The sequence below is a fragment of the Cryptomeria japonica genome, chromosome 7 (assembly GCF_030272615.1).
Source record: "Cryptomeria japonica chromosome 7, Sugi_1.0, whole genome shotgun sequence".
NCBI lineage: Eukaryota > Viridiplantae > Streptophyta > Pinopsida > Cupressales > Cupressaceae > Cryptomeria > Cryptomeria japonica.
The window spans coordinates 493,392,099-493,400,401 of record NC_081411.1 but is presented as its reverse complement, the minus strand read 5'-3'; positions in this window follow the sequence as shown (position 1 = coordinate 493,400,401).

The window sequence follows — 8,303 nt, the reverse complement described above, 5'->3', positions numbered from 1 at the left end:
ATGAACTCGTCATATTACCTATATTGTAATTCTAATGGATGAACTTCATTTAGTTATTTACATTTTAATCTTAATAAATGAACTTCATCATAATAGCTATATTTTAACTAAATCGGATGAACTCATTTAGTTATTTACATTTTAATCTTAATAAATGAACTTCATCATATTAGCTTCATTCTAACTATAATGGATGTACTCATCAAGCTATCTATATTTTAACCCTAATGGATGAACTTCATTATGTTATTTACATTTCAACCTTAATATGTGAACTTCATCTTAATAGCTACATTCTAACTATAATGGATGAACTCAATTGGTTATCTATATTTTAACCTTAATAAATGAACTCCATCTTATTAGCTTTATTTTAACTATAATGGATGAACTCAATGGGTTATTTACATTTTAACCTTAACAAACGAACTTCATCATATTAGCTATTTTGGTATCTAAAATGGATGGACTCATCAAATTAACTATATTTTAACCTTAAGGGATGAATTCATATGTTGCCTATGTTTTAACCTCTATAGGTAGATATCCTCATGCTAGACTCGTCTTCAACTGTAATGGATGAGCGCGTCCTACTATCTATAATGTTAATTTACTGAACAAATTATATCCATGTTTTAAATAATAATATGTAATTAAGATAACCTGCTTAATTGGATCTAATGTCGCGGATTGAGTTAGGTGTTAAGTTATGTAATCACATTGGGAAACTGTTTAGGTTTGTTTAGGTCTTTCGTTGTGTTATCGAACCTTTAGATAACACCAATGTATCTTAATGTTGTGTATTAAAGTTTGAAAAAAATAAAAAAATATTGCACTCCTTGAGTGTGTTTTAGCTTTAACCCTTCAAGGTTTCCTGGTGGGGCATTACATTCGGGAGACAGTGAGCATTTTTGAAGGTCTAAACGTGAAAATTTGATTTTGCATTTGACTTAGAAGGATTTGCTTGATGTTTTACTTCTCTTGTAGGCTAATTTGGAATGTTTTTTGATGCTTCATTGTTGGGTTTTTTTGTAGGTTCGATTACCTCATATGCTCTTTAGATGCGTTTATCCTCCTACTATGGCACTAGTTTGACATTTATCTGAGGTTGAGCAGGCTCATATTGATGTATGTGGTTTGACTCATCTTCTTAGTTTTCTAGATATCCGTGTGAATCATAGAATGCTCATAGCATTGGTAGAGAGATTCCATTCAGAGCATAACACCTTTCATCTGCCAGTGGGGGAGTTGACTATCACTCCCGAGGATGTATATAGGATCCTCCATATCCCTTTTGTTGGGGATAAGGTGGATTACGATTCAGGACACCTTCCAGGATTACAGGCAGTGAAGCATGTCTTCAGAGATCCTGACATTTTGACTCGTTCCATTAGTTGGGACATATTGATGAGCAGATACAGTGAAGAGTTTCCTTTGGCATGTGTTCTAGCAGGATTCATAGGCTATTTCTAGATTCCAGATAGAGGGCAGCAGGGTTTCCAGTGTGGTTGGGGTAGGATGTTGATGAGATTGATGGAGTCCCCTCAAAAGCCTGGCTGGGGTTCTTACTTGTTTGCTCTCATGTATCATGAGATGCATGAGATTGTGTATAGAGATGGTTGGAGCATGGCCATAGGTGTATATATTTTACAGGTTTGGGCTTGGGAGCATCTTCCCATTTGTCAGCCGGAGGTAGATGATAGTAGAGAGCTCGAGCAACTGATTATATATAGGTATGTCAGTTATATTACGTAGCCCCATCTAGGCAAGACAGATTTTTGACGGCGATAGTTAAATGATTTGATAGTTGTAGTGTGGAGACCTTATAGAGGTTTGGAGCCTTGGGATGACTGGCGGCTAGTCTACAGGGACCTTTTTGTCACGTGCCCACTTATTGGGAGATCGCAGACCATTGTGGAGTGGTTCGTCATTTCTTGAGTGATGAGGTAGTATGGTCGGTCTTAGGGGATCTCGCAGGAGTATACAACATATGCACGTTACACGAATGAGGAGAAATAGGGATGGTCTCCACGATTATCTTATGCCTTGGCCATGTAGGAGTTGACTGGTCTACATCGCCTCAAATGGGATTATATGGATGATGTTGCAGATGTGGGGGTATTGCCCCAGTACAGAGAGTGGTTCTAGTAGCATCCTTTTCCTAGGTTTACTGATCTAGGTGAGCAAGCACCACACATTAAGGATGTTGAGTATGATGCCCCCGCATAGGTACAGGGACAGGGTCTGAGATAGGGCCGGCCAGAGATAGGGACAGGGACAGAAAGCTTAGGCTCCGAGGTGGATAGGTGGTGATCCTGGTGCTAGTAGTAGCAGGGTTCCAGCTAAGGCTGGACAACAGAGGGGTGAGGGCGGATCCCTTGGGAGAGTAGGAGTGAGATTGGGTGGAGCTGAGGAGGAGCGAGTAGCTCTGAGACAGGTCTGGCAGTAGAGGGAGGAGCAGGGTGGTACTGGAGGTGGAGATGGAGGGCCGATGAGAGAGCAGGGGATAGACACAAGACGGTCGATGAGAGCACGTCTTGCAGAGTTGCAGTCACAGTTGACAGTGGCTCAGACTTAGCTGGTGGAGTAAGACTGACAGCTTGCAAAGGTGAGGGCTGAGAGAGATTGGCAGTTGGCTGAGCTGAGAGCAGAGCATGATCATTAGCTTGCGGTGATGAGAGCAGAGAGAGACACCCTCCAGTAGGAGGTTTTGCATCGGAACAACAAGGCAGCCTACTATGTCGTAGTATATAGTGTGGCAGTTTCAGTAGCGCAACAGGTGATTCCTTATTCTTAGTACATGGCACGTTCTGAGGGAGATCGGGTACCTTGATAGGATCCCGATCATCAGGCTCCTCCTCCTCCAATAGGCGATGAGGGAGAGGCTCAGAGCTAGATATTCTTCTCATAGCTCGGATATTTTTTTTTTGTAGATACACCCATTTTTTGGTAGCCTATACAATTCTTGTTCTGATGGGAGTTTGTATATGTCATTCGACATCATTTTGCACCTTTAGACTTGACATTATATATATATATATATATATATATATAGAGATCCGATTTGACTTCATCGTACTTGTGTTGATTCATTTATGAGATGTCTTTTATATGCCTTATTCTATATGTATGGATTTCTTTTCAGTATGAATGTATGTAATGCAAATGATTATGGATGTCTATTTTTGTTTCTTTTCATATACAAATGAATGAATGTGTAATGAGTAAATATGAGTAATGCAATGTTTTTATTTTTCTATGGAATAAGATGAATGCAGATGAGTAAATAATGAAATGTATGAATCTATATTAAACATTATGTATGCAGCTAACATCTCAAAACACAAGTACTCGATCGAAGAAATGATGATAAATAGACCACTTAGCATAAGAAATGATGATGCTTTCAGCTCTCATTCAGAAGATAAAGAAATTATTATCATACCGAAATCACTCTAAATTTACAAAAATGCAGAATGATATGCAAAATGATATGCGAAATGATATGCAAAATGATATGCAAAATGCATCCTAAACCTAGTCACTAGATTTAAAATACTTAAGATTCATTACTAAGCATAACGAACATAACAGGCAAGTTAGAGTTCCTTTCTTTTTCAATGTGCAATATTAATTTTGTTCGCAATGACCCTTTTTTCATTCATATCCTTGGACAGATTTCACAGGGACCTAAATTGCATCATAAAGAAATTCCCTCAAAACAGACAAAGAAATGATATGGACCTCCCTGTAGCATACAAATAAGCAAAGTCGAGGTATGTGAGGTGATTTCACCTTATTGTGAAGGCTCTTATCACAGACACCCAGCTAATTTATATGTTTCTAGATCATTGGGATCATTCCTACAAGTAGGAAACAAAGAAAATATTATGCTCTCAATCCTTGCTCCTCTTAGTCACAATAGACTTCCTCGAGTTACTCAGAGGGATAATAATCGAAAACCAATATAAAAGACAACACACAAAGAAAGTTTTCATTCATAGCTCAAACTATTTAGTGATTGTTTTCCATTATGTTGTTTTGCTTGTTTACTCAGTGATAAAAACTCTTTGGTAGTTAAGAGACAGGTGACTGACTCGGAGTGGATGACCATGATTCACTGATGAAAAGATGACTTGGTTGGTACAGCTTAGGATAAGTAATGTGCTCTGTCGAGTAACCTAAGACTAGGACGCTGATCAGTTTCAAGTCATGAAGGTTCCAATGAACCAGGATGTCACAAAAGTGACTGAAAAATATGTACAAGTGAAAGCAAGGATGCATGAAAGCAGGAAATGCCAATGTTGTGTTGATAGATGGAGCGCTTGAGTACAAGAGGCACCTATTTGCTAGGTTTTCACCTGCTTGGCAGAGATTCAAAATTATTTTTTTTACCAAGGTGCCTGTTTACCAGGTTTTCACCAAGGCATTTTCTTTCTTTTTTATTTTTTTTTCTTTTGATGATTTTTTTTTTTTTTTTTTGTATTTTATGATTTTTCTGATTTTTTTGATTTTTTTAGGGACTTTTTCCAGCTGTACAAGCTGGTTGCATAGAGAATGCTAAGCGAAGAATTTCTTCAAGTGGATGGTATTAATTGGTTCACAAAGTTGTTCTCCTTCTGAGTTTGAGAGTTGATAGGCACCAGAGCCGAATACTGCAGTAACAATGTAGGGACCCAGCCAGTTGGGTTCAAACTTCCCTTTATTGTCGTGAAACTGTTGATTTTTTGGATTTTCTCTCAGAACTAGGTCACCAACCTAAAATTCTCTTTGTCTAACTTTCTTGTTATATCCTCTAGACATTCTCTACTAATATACTCTGAGATGATCAAATGCCACTTGCCAACACTCATCCAGCAATTCGAGTTCTTGCAATCTAGATATTCTATGATCTTCATCAGTAACAAGACCTTGCAAAGAAACTCTTAGAGATGGTATTTCTACTTCAATAGGTAGTATTGCTTCAGACCCATACACCAAAGATAAAGGTGTAGCCCCAGTAGGTGTTCTGATACTTGTTCTGTAAACCCATAGTGCAGGATTGAGTTGCAGATGCCAATCCTTCCCAAACTTGTTCACTGTTCTATGCAAGATAGTCAGTAGGTTTTTGTTAGATGCCTCAACTTGTCCATTACCTTGAGAGTAATATACCGATGACCAATGTTGCTTTATTTTTAATTTCTCACAAAGCTTGTCTAGATCTTAATTCTTAAACTGTCCTCCATTATCAATCATGATGGACGAAGCTATCCCATACCTACAGATGATATAGTTCAGGATGAAAAAGGTGACTTGTTTACTAGTTTCTTTAATAAGCAGAACTACTTCTACCCACTTGGTGAAATACTCAGTGGCAGTTATGATGAATTTATGTCCATTGGATGAAGCAAGATATATCTGACCAATGAGATCAAAGGCCCATTGCTGAAAAGGCCAGTGTGTTATAAATGGTATGAGGTCCCTTGCTAAGGCATGTATGATATTTCCATGAAGCTGACATTTCTCACAAGTCTTAGTAAATTGGATGGTGTCTTTTTCCATGTCTGGCCAGTAGTGGCCAACCCGTAGTAGTTTCTGAGCTAAAGTAAGGCCATTTGAATGAGATCCACAAATACCTTCATGGACTTCCGATAATGCACGTTTAGATTCTTCACTTTCTAGACATCTAAGCAATGTACTATCCAAACCTCGTCTAAATAAATCGTTAGCTATGATAACATACAATGAAGTGTTTCAAGTTAGGTTTCTTTTCTCATTTCAGGTAAGATTTCTAGGGATAATTTGGTCGCATAGATAGGAATAGATGTGGTTGTATCGGGATGAGTCATGTCCAATAATAGTATAGACTATTTGGGTCTCAAGAGAATCATAAGCGAGGTAATATAACTCTTCCACCAAGAAATCAAAGCAAAAACTGGACTCTTATAACTCAGGTATAGATGCCAAGGTAGCCATAGCATATGCTGCTCTGTTTGCGGATCTAGGAATCTGTTGGAATGATACAAAAGAAAAATACTTCTTAAGATCATCAACCATCCTCTTGTAAGGCATCAATTTATCATCTCAATTTTGATATGTATCATTGATTTGATTAACCACCAGCTGAGAATCTCCATAGATATACAATTCTGCAACCTTCCATTCAATAGCCAGTTTTATCCCATTCACCAAAGCTTCATATTCTGCAATGTTGTTTGTTCAAGGGAATAGAATCTTATAAGCCTTTGGGATTGAATACTTCTGAGGAGTAATGAATAATATGCCAGCACCTAAACCATTTTGATTAAAGGACCTATCAAAGAACATTTTCCAAGGTTGTTGAGTAAGGTGCATTATAGATTCATCTAGAAACTCTATGTGTAGCGGTTGAGTGTCCTCAAGCAGAGCTTCGGCAAGTTGATCAGCAATTACTTGTCCTTTTATAGCTTTGTGTTCCACATATTCAATGTCAAACTTTGTAAGGATCATGACCCATTTTGCTAATCTTCTTGTAAGTGTTGCCTTATTGAGAAGATACTTGAGTGGATCAATTTTGGCCACTAGCTTGACTGAATGTGCTAGCATGTAGTGTCTCAGTTTTTGTGATGCAAAGACTAATGCCAAGCATGATTTTTCTATTATAGTGTAGTTCATTTCATAAGACACCAATGTCCTACTGATGTAATAAATAGCTCGTTCCTTTTTATTGTCATCTGATTGCACCAGAAGTGCCCCCAGTGATGAATTAGTTGTTGATATATATAAGATTAGTGGTTTACTCTGAATCGGTGGCATCAATATCGGTGGATTTGACAGGTACTCTTTTATTTGTTGAAGATGTTGTTCATACTACTGATCCCAGTTGTATATTACTCCTTTTCTCAATACCTTTGTGAAAGGTTGAGCTTTGTCTGCTAGCTGAGAAATGAACCATCTGATGGATTGGAGACCTCCCTGTAGACTTTTGATTTGACTGATGTTATTCGGAGGTAGCATTTCCATTATAGCTTGAACCTTCTTAGGATCAACCTTGATTCCCTTCTTTGAAATTATGTAGCCAAGTAGTTTACCAAACGTCACTCTAAATGCACACTTCTTTGGATTTAACCCGAGTTTGAACTTTTCCATTCTGTGGAGTATAGGACCTAACTCTTGAATATGCGTTGATCTTTTCATAGTCTTCACTAAGGTGTCATCAACATAATCTTCCATATTCTTATGCATCATGTCATGAAAAATAGTTGTAACTGCTCTTTGATAGGTTGCTCCTGCATTCTTTAGCCCAAATGGCATGACGTTCCAGCAAAAGGTTCCCCATGCACAAGTGAAAGTTGTCTTTTCTTGATCTTCAGGAGCTATTTTGATTTGATTATATCCAGAGAATCCATCCATTAGTGAGTATATTTCATACCCAGTAGTCATGTTGACTATCATATCAATATTTGGCAATGGAAAGTCGTCCTTCAAACATGCTTTGTTAAGATCTCTGAAGTCGGTACAAACTCTGATAGACTTGTCTACCTTTGACATAGGTACTATGTTTGAAATCCATTCAACATAATCTATAGCTCTAATGAATCCAGCTTTGAGCAGTTTTTCTAGTTCAGCCTTGACTAATAGTGCTACATGCGGGTGCATCTTATGGAGTTTTTGCTTAACTGGTTTTACTCCTGGTGTAATTGAAAGATGGTGCATAATGAGATCAGGATCCAAGCCTAGCATATCAGAGTACGTCCATGTAAAGTTTATTTTCTTTTCTCAGAATAGCCGAGTGAACTCCTTCAATTCTTCTATTGATAGTGATTGAGCTACATGAATGATGTGTGGTGTCTCTTGACTCCCAATATTCACTGGCTGAGTTGGCTCGATCAATATGGAGGACCTCTCTTGGAAATGACTTGATAGTATATCAAGTATCTCACCTTCAGGCGCCTTAGAGAGGTTTTCACCTTTAGGTACGTCCTTTATTTTCTCTTTTTTAGATTCTAACATTGCCACAATGTGGTTTTCACCATCAGATCTTTTATTTTTATTTTTCTTGTTTTTGTGACTAAGATACTTGATATCTACTTCAGTCATATTTTCACTCTGTTCACTGGTGGAAGAGTCTATAGGTTCGACTGCATTAAGATAACAGGTTAATGTATAGTCACTGGCAAAAGTAGGTATATTCATGGGCTGGTTTTGTAAAGTGCAATCAATCAATTTGGGATGTACTAAGGATAAATCTTGGATAGGTTCAAGAGCATTCACGGTATTGTTATCACAGCGGTGGATCAAAAAGTTGAGTTCCAGAAGAATACCTTGCGTAAGTGTCTCAAGAC